The sequence below is a fragment of the Nycticebus coucang genome, chromosome 21 (genome assembly GCF_027406575.1).
Source record: "Nycticebus coucang isolate mNycCou1 chromosome 21, mNycCou1.pri, whole genome shotgun sequence".
NCBI classification, from domain to species: Eukaryota; Metazoa; Chordata; class Mammalia; order Primates; family Lorisidae; genus Nycticebus; species Nycticebus coucang.
Genome location: NC_069800.1, coordinates 17,468,892 through 17,483,246, shown reverse-complemented (window position 1 = coordinate 17,483,246; position 14,355 = coordinate 17,468,892).

Genomic DNA, 14,355 nt, shown 5'->3' with positions numbered 1-14,355 from the left:
GCACCTGCCACAACGCCAGGCTATTTTTTGGTTGCAATTTGGCCAGGGCCAGGTTTGAACCCGCCACCCTCGGTATATGGGGCTGGCGCCTTACCGACTGAGCCACAGGCGCCACCCAGGAGGGGATCTTTTTTTAAGAAAAAAATAAATGAGGAAAGTGGCTCAAGTCTGTTATCCCAGCACTTTGGGAGACCCAGGTAGGAGAACTGCTTGAGCCCAGGAATTCAAGACCAGCCTGGGTAATATTGCCAGATCCCATCTCTACAAAAAAAGAAAAAGAAAAATTAGCGTGGCTCAGCATCTGTGGCTCAAGAGGCTAAGGTGCCAGCCATATACACCTGAGCTGGCAGGTTTGTATCCAGCCCAGGCCCGCCAAACAACAATGACGGCTACAACTGAAAAATAGCTGGGGGTTGTGGTGGGTGCCTGTAATCCCAGCGGAGGCAGGAGAATTGCTTGAGCCCAGGAGTTGGAGGTTGCTGTGAGCTGTGATGCTACAGCACTCTAGCCAGGGCAACAGCTTGAGGTTCTGTCTCCAAAAAAAAAAGAAAAGAAAAGAAAAATTAGCCAAATGTGTTGGTGTATGCCAATAGTCTTACTACTCCAGAGGCTAAGGTGGGAAGATCGCTTTAGGCTAGAAGGTGAAGGCTGCAGTGAGCTATGACTGTACCATTGCACCCCAGCCTGGGCAGTAGAGCAAGACCTTGTCTTTTTTTAAAAAAAAAAAAGAAGGGTGGCGCCTGTGGCTCAGTCGGTAAGGTGCCGGCCCCATATACTGAGGGTGGCAGGTTCAAACCCGGCCCCGGCCAAACTGCATAGCCGGGCGTTGTGGCGGGCGCCTGTGGTCCCAGCTACTCAGGAGGCTGAGGCAAGAGAATCGCTTAAGCCCAGGAGTTGGAGGTTGCTGTGAGCTTGTGAGGCCACGGCACTCTACTGAGGGCCATAAAGTGAGACTCTGTCTCTACAAAAAAAAAAAAAGAAGAAGAAAGAGAGGAAGTAAGGAAAGAAAAGAAAGGGAATAGTATTTTTAAAGAAACAAGCTGTTTAGGGGCGGCACCTGTGGCTCAACGAGTAGGGCGCCGGTCCCATATGCTGCATGTGGTGGGTTCAAACCCAGCCCCAGCCAAAAACCACAAAAAAAAAAAAAATAGAAACAAGCGTTTAGAGCTGGTACTTAAAAAAGAAACACTGAGTCTGAAACCAATCAATGCTAAATAAAGTCATTTTTTCCTGTCCTCTAATCCTCTTCTTCTCTCCTCCCCCCTTTTCCCCCTTCCCTTCCTCTGTGATCACTTAAGTTGTTTATACGGTGGAAGGGAACTTGAGAATGTCTGGGGAAAAGCCCTAGGTTGAGCTAAAGCCTTGTATGTTGTCTTAACAGTAACAGTTGTCAGGTTTGGGTAATACATTTGTGAAGATCCCGTCATAACATGTGATTGTGGGTTTGAGTTTGAGTTACTCTCTTTCTACTGAAGAGATAGATGAAAATAAAGTTAGATAGGGCTCGGCGCCTGTAGCTCAGTGGCTAGGGTGCCAGCCACATACACGGGCTGGTGGGCTCAAACCCAGCCCAGGCCTGCCAAACAACAATGGTAACTACAACAAAAAAATAGACAAGTGTTGTGGCGGACACCTGTAGTTCCAGCTACTTGGGAGTCTGAGGCAAGAGAATCACTTAAATCCAAGAGTTTGAGGTTGCTGTGAGCTGTGACACCACAGCACTCTAACCAGGGCGACAAAGTGAGACTCTGTCTCAAAAAAGAAAGAAAGTTAGGTAGATATAAAATGAATACAAGATTACCAATAAATTTAAAAGCCCTTGCTTTTCTCCTCAATCCCATTTCCCTCTCTCCCCAGACAAACACCATCATAAATATGGTGTGTGGGTGGTGCCTGTGGCTCAGTCAGTAAGGCGCCAGTCCCATATACCGAAGGTGGTGGGTTCAAACCTGGCCCCGGCTGAACTGCAACCAGAAAAAAAAAAAAATAAAATTAAATAAAAAATAAAATAAATATGGTGTGTATCTTTCCTGGGTACTATGTACCCTTTTCTAGTTTTAATACAAGTACTGGTTTCCATGAATAATACAGTTTTGCTTTCTATGCTCTTCGTTTTTACTTGGCTTGTTTCAACATTTGTTTCTGAGCACTCCAGGATGCCCACTTCTACATCTAGTGCACTGCTTTCACCTGCTCTGCAGCATCCCCATGCTGTAGTTTATCGTCATGCTAATGGATTGGTAGGTCAGTAGTGTTTTGCTGCTATGGACAGTGCAGCAGTGAACATTTATATGGACTTCCTGGTACACACAGGGGTGGGGACTGTGGCTTTACTAGCTCTGCAACCTCAGACAAGTTATCCGACCTTTCCCATCCTGATTCCCTCGTTCATAAATTGAAGGAAAATTGTAGGATCCACTTCTTAGAGTTGTGAGGATTAAGTGAAGCAAGCACTTAAAAGAGTCCTGACACATAGTGGGAAAAAAATGTTAACTATCGTTATCATCATTATCAAATGATCAAACCTGGACGCGTCATAGGTCACAGCATGAACATGACTGCAAAATTCTCCAAAATGGTGATACCAACATACACTCCCACTAGTGGTGCCTGAAATTTCCTGATTTCCCACATATTCATTAACACTAGAGTTTTGAGACTTCAATCTGAGATTGAGATTGGCTCAGATTTGAGACTTCAGCCCAATCTGATGGGCTGAAAATACTTCATTTTGTATTGAGAACAAAATTGTTGTTTGCGTTGAAGTCTGCTTTAACACAGGATTGCCATCTAGTGATGGGAAAAGTACATTGCAGTTAAGGAGCAGAAACCGAAAATGGGCAGACCTATGCATACCTCAGGGTAATTTGGGCATTTTGGTCACTAATGAAAGTCAGCTTCAAATGAATCAACTACATGGGAGGACTTCCATTATCTGCTCCCCCTTTCCAGGTCGCATATATGTCTCACTTTTTCTACTACAGTGACATGGAGTCTTATCTCTAAGACCAAATGCTATCTGCACAGCCCAGTGAGGCCTCTTAGAGCCAAATGCATCTGGGTCACTTGCTCAGAAAAGTGGAGGGAGATAAATTAGGAACGAGGCAATTTACCAAACTGGCAGGAGATTGCAGCTGCAACTAGAGCAGGCTTTCCTCAGGCAGCACCACGTCTCTGGAGGACAATGCACACATTGGTGCTGGTCACGTTAGCCACCACAGAGGACTGAGCAGAGTCTGCTTACGGGAGTCCCCACTAATGTCCTTCCAAATCAGCCCTGGACTATCTGCTGCAAGACTTCTGAAATCAGTCTAAAAGGATTAAAGGCATGTGAACATGCTAGATATTAATCATCAAAGACACAGATACATTTTTAAACATCTGTGCAAAAAAGGTTCATGAAAGATAATTGTATTTTAAAAAAGCAATTTTGCTGAAACATTATATAACATATCTTTGAGTATTGTCATTCAATTAATGGGACATTCAAAGTTTTTGTTTAAGTCTAAATAACTGTGATTAGAAACAACTGTTTGAGCCAATCTAGACTGCCCCACCAGGCTCACCCCCATTTCGAAGCTGTTGTTTGTGCTGACACCTTTGCCTAAAATTACTTCCCTTCCTCCCTTTCTTCACCATATCTTTAAGTGCTTGGACCTGAACCCATATCCTACTAACGTCCAGCGGAGACTCATCTGCTTCACCAGAAGCAAAAAGGTGGAGCATGGGAATCAGCAGTCTCAGAGCCAGGCAGAGTGGGTTCAAACCCCCGCCTGCTATGTTAGGAGAGTCATTTTACCTTTCTATGCCTGTTCCTCAGCAGTGTGGGGAGACAGTACTGATTTCAGTGTTTCTAGAAAAATTAACATAGGAAACTGTGTAACAAAAGTTGAATGTGAAGGGCGGCAGCGACTGTGATTCAGTGGGTAGGGCGCTGGCCCTATATACCAAGAGTGGTGGGTTCAAACCTGGCCCTGGCCAAACTGCAACAAAAAAAATCGCGGGGCGTTGTGGCGGGCGCCTGTAGTCCCAGCTACTCAGGAGGCTGAGGCAAGAGGATCTCCTAAGCCCAGGAGTTGGAGGTTGATGTGAGCTGTGTGATGGCACTCGACCGAGGGTGATAAAGTGAGACTCTGTCTTTACAAAAAAAAAAAAAAGTTGAATGTGAAATAGGCACTGGGCAAATATTCTTTCTTTCTTCCTTGGAACTGAATCCACCTTTCACTGAACTTCTATGATGCCTTTATTTTTACTGCCCACTTGGATTCTTATTTGTATACTACCTTTTTCCGTTGCTTTGCCATTTCAGATGTATATATCATCTCCCCAGTCCATGGAAAATGTCCACAATCCCAGACAAATGTGAAACATTCAGTACATACATGATGCTTGTTAAATGGGCCGTTCCATTCACATATGAATGCTTCATTTTCCATCACTATGATCAGCAGTTAGATGTGTGTGTATTGTTGCTTTTTAATCACAGGCTTAAGTAATAACTACAGAGGTGGTCACAGGTTGAACTTCAAAAAAGTGAAGTAGAAAAAAGTTATATGGGGCGGCACCTGTGGCTCAAAGGGTAGGGTGCCGACCCCGTATGCCGGAGGTGGCGGGTTCAAACCCAGCCCCAGCCCAAAACTGCAAAAAAAAAAAAAAGTTATATAGAACAATGTTTTAAAAGAGAAATATGTGAAGGAACAGAAGAAACTGCCATTCTCCAGAACAGCAGAAAAAGAGCTGGGGACAGAATGGCTCACCAGGGGAATCCTGGTTAGTGATAGGCAGCCTGTTGCTAAGAGGCTATGGGTTCACTAGCAAGCTCAAAGATCTGAAAGGTATGTGAAGAATTACCAAAGTCAATGGATCAACACTTGTAAAACGGAACTTGTGAGGTAGTACAGAGAAGGATATGATGCTGAAAAAGTCATGGGATCATGAATGAGATTGTGTAGTTCTCCAAAGAGACAGAACAATAGGATATGTAGACACAGATAGATGAGAGGGATTTATTAGGGGAACTCGCCCCCACAATTATTGAGGCTGGGAAGTCCCCCAGTCTGCTGTCACTCAGTCCAAATTCAAAGTCCTAGAGCCAGGAAAATTTATAACTCAGTGTGAGGCCAACAGCGTGAGAACCCTGGGGGTCAATGTTACAAATCCCAGAGTTTAAAGGCCAGAACACCTAGAGTTCTGCTGTTCAAGGGCAGAAGAATGGTATCCCCAGCTCCAGAAGACAGAGAGGGCAAATTTTCCTTTCCTCTGTCTTTTTGTTCTATCCAGGCCCACAGCTGATTGGATGGTGCCCCCCACCTCCGTCCCACACACATCCTGTGTAGATGAATCCTCCTTACTTAGCTTACTGATTCAAATACCAATCTCTTCCACAAACACCCATACAGGCACACCTAGAAATAACGCTTTACAGGTTCTGTGGGTACCAATTAATCCAGTCAAATTGATACCTGAAATTAACCATCGGAGGTGGTAATTCTTTCCTTTGCCCAGCAAATATTTATTGTTGAGTATCTGTGTCTGTCTTGTGCCATCTTTGCTCAAGACATGGGGAATACAAGACAGACATGGAATCTACAGTCTAGAGGAGGGGCAATTAGCAAGTAAGATGTGTGAGAAAATTACACATTGAGAGGTACCATGGAGAAACAGAATCCCTGAGCCACCGAGGGGAGAACTTTGGATTGGGTGGTCCCAGAGGGCTCCTCTGAGGAGTGACATGTAAGATAGAACCTGAAGGATGAAAAGTGGCCAGCATTATAAAGAGCCACAGGAAGAGGATTCCAGCAGAAGGATCAGTGAGTCCAAAGGCCCCAAGGTAGGGAAGAGAGTAGCATATTGCATGTGGGAGCCATATGAAGATGGGGTGGTCAGACAGCAGTGAGAAAGGGAAGGAATTACAGAAGTGGGGGGCAGGCGATCCCAAATTTAATATGCTATGGTAAGCAATTTACATTTTATTCTGAGTAAAACAGAAAGGCAGGGGCAGGCGTCAAGCCAAGGCTGGTTGGACAGCTGTTGTAATAGTCTGGGCCCACAGATCAAATCCTGCCTTTTGCCTGTTTTTATATGGTCTGTGAGCTAAGATTTTAGTTTTTACTTTTTTTTTTTTTTGAGACAGAGCCTCAAGCTGTCGCCCTGGGTAGCGTGCCATGGCATTACAGCTCACAGCAACCTCCAACTCGTGGGCTCAAGCGATTCTCCTGCCTCCGTCTCCCAAGTAGCTGGGACTACAGGCACCTACCAAAATGCCTGGCTATTTTTTGGTTACAGCCATCATTGTTGTTTGGCGGGCCTGGGCTGGATTCGAACCTGCCAGCTCAGGTGTATGTGGAGGCGCCTTAGCCGCTTGAGCCACAGGCGCCGAGCCAAGTAAATTGTGAGGCTTCTGGTTTTTTTTCTTTTGGGCTGGGGCTGGGTTTGAACCCGCCACCTCCAGTATAGGGGGCCAGTGCCCTACTCCAATGAACCACAGGCGCTGCCCTTTTTTTTTTTTTTTTTTTTTGAGACAGTCTCACTTTGTTGCCCTTGGTAGAGTGCTGTGGCGTCATAGCTCCCAGCAATGTTAAACTCTTGGGCTCAGGTGATCCTCTTGCCTCAGCCTCCCAAGTAGCTAGGACTATAGGCGCCTGCCACAATGTCTGGCTAATTTTAGAGACAGGGTCTCGCTCTGGCTCAGGCTGGTCTCCAACTTGTGAGCTCAGGCAATCCACCTTTCTCAGCCTCCCAGAGTGTTAGGATTACAGGTGCAAGCCACTGCACCTGGCCTGTTTTTACATTTTTAAATGGTTGAAAAAAATCAAAAGTAGAATCTTTTATGGCACATGAAAATTATAAAAGTTCTAATTTCAGCATCCATAAATAAAGTTTTATCGGGATACAGTTGCTCATATGTTGTCTTTGCCTTCATTCTAAAGCAGCAGGGTTAAGTAATTGCTCCAGGGACTGGCCTGCAAAATCTAAAGTATTTACTGCCTGGTCTTTTATAGAAAAGTTTGCTGACTCGAAGTCTAGATAAGCGATGAGGTAGCTTGGAAGGACCCAGATTGAGATGTATTTTGGGAGCTTGGCCTGAAGGTTGGATGAAGAGAGGGAGGAATACACTGACATGGATGACGACTTCCAGGTTTAGGGTATGAGTGTTATCTGCTGAGGTGGGGAAGACTATAGGAAGAAAAATCCAGCTCCGATCCTAGCTCTTCTCCTCACTATTTCTATCAGCAAGTTTTTGCTGTGTAACAAAAGACTCCAAAAAATAGTGCTTTAAAACTTACTTCTCATGATTCTGAGGTCATGCAGGGCACTTAAGGGCTGGGCTAGCTCAGCTAGGGGGGTGGGGTCGAGACACCTCGACCCTGTGACTCTCCTATTTCTTCTAGAAATAACCTGGGCCATTCATGCAGCAGTGGCAGAAGGGTTTTCAGCAGCAGCCAAAGAATGCGCCCCCCCTGCCCCCCCACACACACACACACCATACAACACTTTACATGCCTCAGCTCAGGCCATGTTTACTCATGTCCCATTCGCCAAGGCAGGTCACATGGCCAAGGCAAGGTTAGAGGAGTGGAGACATAAATTTCACCTCTTGCTGAAAAGAGTAGAAAAGTCACATCACAGGCTTGGCACCCATAGCACAATGGTTATGGCGTCAGCCACATACACCGAGGCTGGCAGGTTCAAACCCGGCCCAGGCCCACAAAACAACAATGACAACTGCAGCAAAAAATAGCCGCGTGTTGTGGCAGGCGCCTGTAGTCCCAGCTACTTGGGAGGCTGAGGCAAGAGAATCGCTTGAGCCCAAGAGTTTGAGGTTGCTGTGAGCTGTCATGCCACAGCAGTCTACCCAGAGCGACAGCTTGAGACTGTCTCAAAAAAAAAAAAAAAAAAAAAGTCACATTGCAAATGCATATGGATTCAAGGGAGGGAAAAATGGGGCCATTTTTATAACCTACCATGCTAACAGCATGACCCAGGCAAATGACCTAAAGCTTTTTTTTCTTTTTTTGAGACAGAGCCTCAAGCTGTCACCCTGGGTAGAGTGCTGTGGCATCACAGCTCACAGCAACCTCCAACTCTTGGGCTCAAGCAATTCTCCTGCCTCCGCCTCCCAAGTAGCTGGGACTACAGGCGCCCGCCACAACGCCCGGCTATTTTTTGGTTGCAGCCGTTGTTGTTGTTTGGCGGGCCCGGGCTGGATTCAAACCCACCAGCTTAGGTGTATGTGGCTGGCGCCTTAGCCACTTGAGCCACAGGCGCCAAGCCGATGACCTAAAGCTTTTGAGACTCAGTTTCTTCATCTGTAAGTAGGCAAAAATAATAACTATGTTATAGGATTTTTTAAAGGGTAAAAGTAAAGTCCCTGGCATATATGAAATACTCAATAGTAGCTGTTTTATTATTATCGTAATGAAAAACTTCAATCCCTACTGGGTAAGTGTGCCGCAGAAAATCTTTTTGCGGTATCTGAAGACCACTTAGATTCTTTTCTCTGAGACAAAGTCTCTATGAACCGGGCTAGGTTACATTTGCATCATCTTAGCTTTCTGCAACTGCAGACTCCTGAGCTCAAGTGATTCTTCCACCTCAACCTCCCACGCAGCTGGGACTACACCAGCAAACCACCACACCCAGCTAATTTTTCTATTTTGTGTAGAGACGGGGGTCTCGCTCTTGTTCAGGCTGGTCTTGAACTCCTGGCCTCAAGTGATCTTCCTGTCTCAGCCTGTCAGACTCCTGAGATGACAGGCATGAGCCACCACTCCTGGCCTAGATAGTTATTTATACGATATTTTCATTAAACAAGCCAGTTTTTTATTAAGAGACATTGATTTCAAAAGTAAACATATCTCGTCACTACAATGGGAAATGGCTATCACTTGCCGTAAATAGAAGATAATCATAAAATAAATACAATAAAAACAGGGTATTTGAGTAGAAGACAGGTGACAAAAGTTAAATCTATAGAGGTTTCCTTCTCAGTATAACCAGAATGATAGAAAAAGATGGACATTTTCACTATGCTCACTGGTGTTATTTAGAGCAGCACAGCGCAGTACATAAAATTATCCAAGTTGTTTAGGAAACGCTGAAACTGGACCAGAAACAAGAAGGAGAAAATTGCCTGTGTAACAACTTTCCACCCTCATGAAGAGTAGGACACAGGGCAACAGGGACTGTGCCTCGGGACCTGCCATGTCCTAGCTGTGTAGTTGTGGACCCATCATTTGGGGGCCTCAGTTTCTCCAACAGAAAAATGTAATTACTGACACCTTACTTGCCTCGCAGAGTCCCCGTAGGCAACCAAGTGTCACAATGCTTTGCGATCTGTGACATATTGACTAAGCAGGCAGACTGTGAAGGCATCTCCAAGGCTAAGCATGAAGGGTGGGCACGAACAGGTGAGCTGCAGAGGAAGGGAGACCTGCTCCTTATCCACTGGAACCAATCGCGACGTGATGGCACTGACATCAAGGAGCCAGCCAGAGGTAGAACCCCAGTGAGGAAAAGGCTGGTGGCCTTCCCAACCACCTTCCAGTTCCAGGACTTCTGGTTTGTGCCCAGGGCCATCAGCCAACCCTTATTCCCAGCAGGACCTCTCAGGCGTCTCCACCCTCTTCTGGTGTAGCTCTTTGCTGAAGGCCCAGGGAATGGCTCCCTAGGTAGGAATTCCAAGAACCCCTCCCTGACAAGGAGCCCCAGCTGTCTCACATCACAGGTGGGAGACAGCCACCATATGTGTGGAGAGGCTCTGTGACTGTTAACTACACATAGATAACCCTGAACTTGAGTCTGGCTTCCCAGGAACCCTCAGCAGTCGCTCTGCCTCCCTCTGTGTTTGACCGGGCTGTGCCTACAGGCTTTATAAGACTCCAGGCTGATCTACCCTCTGCCCAGTGCTGCCTCAGCTCCTGGAGTGTGGTAGATGCACAGGCTGGTGTTGCAAATGACAGGCATTCCCTTAGCAGTCACTGTGCCAAATAATGGCTTTTTCCTAAGAACCCGAGAATTTTTGTCTTTTGTTGTTTGTTTAAGACGAATCTCACTATGTTGCCCTTGGTAGAGTGCCGTGACATCACAGCTCTCAGTAACCTCAAACTCTTGGGCTTAAGCAATTCTCTTGCCTCAGCCTCCCAAGTAGCTGGGACTACAGACACCTGCCAAAATGCCCAGCTATTTTTTTGTTGTTGCAGTTGTCATTATTGTTTAGCAGGCCTGGGCGGGGTTTGAACGCACCAGCCCCAGTGCATGTGGCAGGTGCCCTAACCACTGAGCTATGGGCAAGCCAAACCTGAGAATTTCTTCTGTCTGAAGGTTTTGTCTGGGTGCAGGTCAGGCCAAAATTCCACAGAGTTAACACTCTGGGCAACCCTTAACCAATGGAAATTGAGAGTTAGCAGGTGACGAGCCCAGCATGTTCTGCCCCGTCATCCAGAGGGGCCTCAGCAGCGACCTGCTCACCACCCCACTGATTCCGACTGGCTGCGTGGATGAGTGTGACTAGTCATAAAGGGACGAATGGAAGTCCGCGCTGGCCTCCATGGCGTGTCTAGACGACTTCGGAGCACGTGCACAGACAACCATTCGACACAGGAAGAAGCACTTCTCAGCCGTCCCCGCCATCCTGCTATTTGTCATTCCATCCATCTGCTGTCCCCACAAAACACTCACCCACGTCAGCTAAAATGGTACACTTGGAATTGGCTGAGGAAATGTCAGGCCGACAGAACAGAGGAGAGGCCCCAAATAGCAACCGTGCAGTCGCGGCCGCCACAGATCTGTCCTTCTGCATAGAAGGCAGGACTTTGCAGCCCAGGCAGCCCCGCATGGGCGAACTGGCTTGAGCAGGGGCAGGGGTGGGCTCTGGGGATCCCAGGCCAGGGGCCCCCATCACCTCCTACTCAGTTCCGGAGTGTTCTGCATCCCTTTCTCCAGCTGACCTTACACCGGCTGCTGCTACTTGTCCCTCTGCAAGAACAGAGGGGACACTCCGAACATAGAACTGAGTTTGTCTAAAGGTGCAGTTTATTTATTTATTAATTTTTTAGGGAAGCACTTTTGGGGCCTTTTTATTTTTTTTGAGACAGAGTCTGAAGCTGTTGCCCTTGGTAGAGTGTTGTGGCGTCACAGCTCACAGCAACCTCCAACCCTTGGGCTCAAACGATTCTCTTGCCTCAGCCTCCCAAGTAGCTGGGACTACAGGCACCCACCACAACGCCCAGTTGCAGTTGTCGTTTTAGCTGGCCCCGGGCAGGATTCGAACCCGCCAGACTCGGTAATGTGGCCAGAGCCCTGCCACTGAGCTATGGGCACCGCCCTACAGTTTATTTTTAAATGTTCATCAGTAAGTTTTACAATCATCTTTCACATAGCAGTTCAACAAAAATGTGTGGGTTTTCATGGCAAAGGGTGTGCACCTCACCCAGTAGTGTGTGTCCCCTTCCTTACCAGCTGGGGATTGGATGTTTTTTCCTTCAGAGGAAAAGTCATTCTAAAAGCAAGGCTGTTTTTTGTTTGTTTGTTTTTGGCCGAGGCTGAATTTGAACCTGCCACCTCCGGCATATGGGGCCGATGCCTTACTCCTTTGAGCCACAGGCGCCGCCCAAGCAAGACTATTTTGATCTGAGATGGTCAGGTGCTTATACATGCATTTACACATATTTATTGGGTTCCTATTGTGAACGAGGCACTGTTCTGAGCTTCAGGAATGAAGCAGTAAACAAAACAAAATTCCCCACCTCATGGAGATTATAGACCAGTGGGGAAGACGGACAATAAACAAACACACAGATGAATGTCGGAAAATTTTAAGTGCTCTGAAGAAAAGCAAAGGGAAGGAAAATGGGGAGAGAGCAAGGCTGCAATCTGAGCCAGGATGGTCAGGACAGGTGTTGTGGTTAGTTCCTGCTCCATCACAAACCACCTCAAAACTACATGACTTAGCCAGGCGTGGTGGCTTATACCTGCAATCCCAGCTACTCAGGAGGCTAAGTTAGAGGATGGCTTGAGCCCGGGAGTTTGAGACTGCGGCGAGCAATGATCATGCCACTTCACTCCAGCTTGGGTGACAGAGTGAGACTTCGTCTCAAATAAAAATAAAATAATTTTATTATCTCTCAAGATTCTGTGGACTGACTGGGGTTCAGCTAGGTGGTTCTCTTGTTCTACATCGATTTTCCCTGGGGCTCAGTCACCTGGGCCTTGACGGGGCTGGAACATACAGGGTGGCGCATTCACATGTCTGGTGTCCTGGCAGTGATGGTTGGAAGGCTGGGCCTCTGCTGGGCATTGGGACAATGGGCTCCTGCCCCCACTAGTTGCAGTGCCTTTCCCTCTCCATGAGAGGCCTGTCCACATGGCCTCTCATGTGGCCTTTCTAGCAGAATAGAGAGACTTCCCTTATATGGCAGCTCAGGGCTCCCAATGTTCAAAAGTGGAGGCTTCCAGGCTGGTTTAAGGCTGAGGCCTGGAACTGGCACAGCAGCACTTTGGCCACATTCTGTTAGTTGAACGAGTCACGGGGCCAGCTCAGGTTCCCTGGGGGCAGAGAACTATCCAAGGGGAGCAGGGGATTGGGGCAGAGGACTACCCAAGGGGAAGCCTGCTTTGAGGGTAACCAGACCTCCAGAAGGCCTTGCTAACTGGGTGACAGTTGAGCAGAAACCAGAAAAAAAGGAAGGGGTGAGCCAGGCAGCATGAGGGGCATGCAGAGGCCCTAGCTGGGGATGCCCTGAGGGCATGGGTGGGGAGAAGCCACCACGGCAGGAGCAGAGTGAGCAACCAGGTCAGGGGGCAGCCAGGGGCCAGGCTGCCTTGGCCTGCAGCCATGAAGAGGGAAGTGAGCATTATTAGTGGTGTGGCAGGAAGCTGGACCTGCCCTGACCCACGACTGCCACCCCCCCTCCCACTGCAGCCTGATCCTGAGCTTGGGAGTGCCCCGCTCCCAGCTTCCCAGTAAGGTCTCCCAGGATCGCCCTGTTTCCACTGCGGCCTCCTCTCCCGGCACTTCTGGTGGCTCCTCTGCCAGCGGGTCTCTCTGTGGTACTTGGCACCACCTGCAAATGTGCTGTTCTGATGTCTTCTGTGTAGTCTGCCTTCTCTCTTTAGAATGTACACTGGAAACAGGCAGGATCTTTGTCTTGCCTGTAGGCCCACAGTTAGCATTTGCTGTGTGCATAAACTGACCATTCGGTCCTTCCCAGCTCGTGCTGACACAATGTTTTGGCACATGAGGGCCACTAGCAAAAAGTGAATGACTGAATTAACTCCATGACAAAATAACTTTTATAGTTCCACTTAGCTTATCCAAAAGTAAGCAATTATCCAGAGAAAATGCAAAAGAAAAAAAACCTTTAAAGCAACCCAAATAGTGACTGATGGTCACAGGACAGCCCTTCATTCACCTCTGATTCTGGTGCACTTGATAAGCTGGTTATCAAGCAATTGTAGACTAGAAAGACCTGGATTAAAGGAAGAGGGGCTCAGAACAAGAAGGAAAAATACCAGCTGTCAGCAAAGGGAAGGCAGAAGATTCAAAATACAGACATGGGGGCTGGAGGATGTTCCAGAGCAAAGCCATCTAGGCCCATGTAGCAGGGACTAACAGGTTCTCCGAGCCAGGCCTACGAACCATCTCACAATCGGTGATATCTGTAATGACAATTACAACACTTTTATTTATTTTTTTTCTTTTCTTTTTTTAGTGGTAGGGTTTTACTATATTGCTCAGGCTGGTATCGAACTCCTGGCTCCAATCAATCCTTCCATCTTGGCCTCCTGTGTAGCTGGGACTGCAGCCTCCCACCACCACGTCTAGCTTTACAATACTTTTAAAAGATCAAATCATGGGCCAGGCACATGCCTATAATCCTAGTACTCTTGGAGGCTGAGGTGGATGGATTGCCTGAGTTCATAGGTTCAGGACCAGCCTGAGCCAGAGTGAGAGTGAGACCTGGTCTCTTTAAAAAAAAAAAAATAAATAAAATAGCTGAGCCTTGTGGTGGCAGGCACCTGTAGTCCCAGCTACTTGTGGGATTGAGGCAAGAGAATCGTTTGAGCCCAAGAGCTTGAGGTTGCTATGAGCTATGACACCAAAGCACTCTCTACCAAGATCAGACAAAGTGAGACTCTGACTCAAAAAAAAAAAAAAAAGAAAGAAAAGAAAAAGAAAGAAAGAAAAACAAAAAACTAGCCAGGCATTGTGGTGGGCACCTGTAGTCCCAGCTACTCGGGAGGCTGAGGCAAGAGGATCACCTGAGCCCAAGAGTTTGAGGTTGCTGTAAGCTATGACACGGCACTCTCCAGGGTTACAGGGTGAGACTTTGTCTCAAAAAAAAAAAGGTCCTA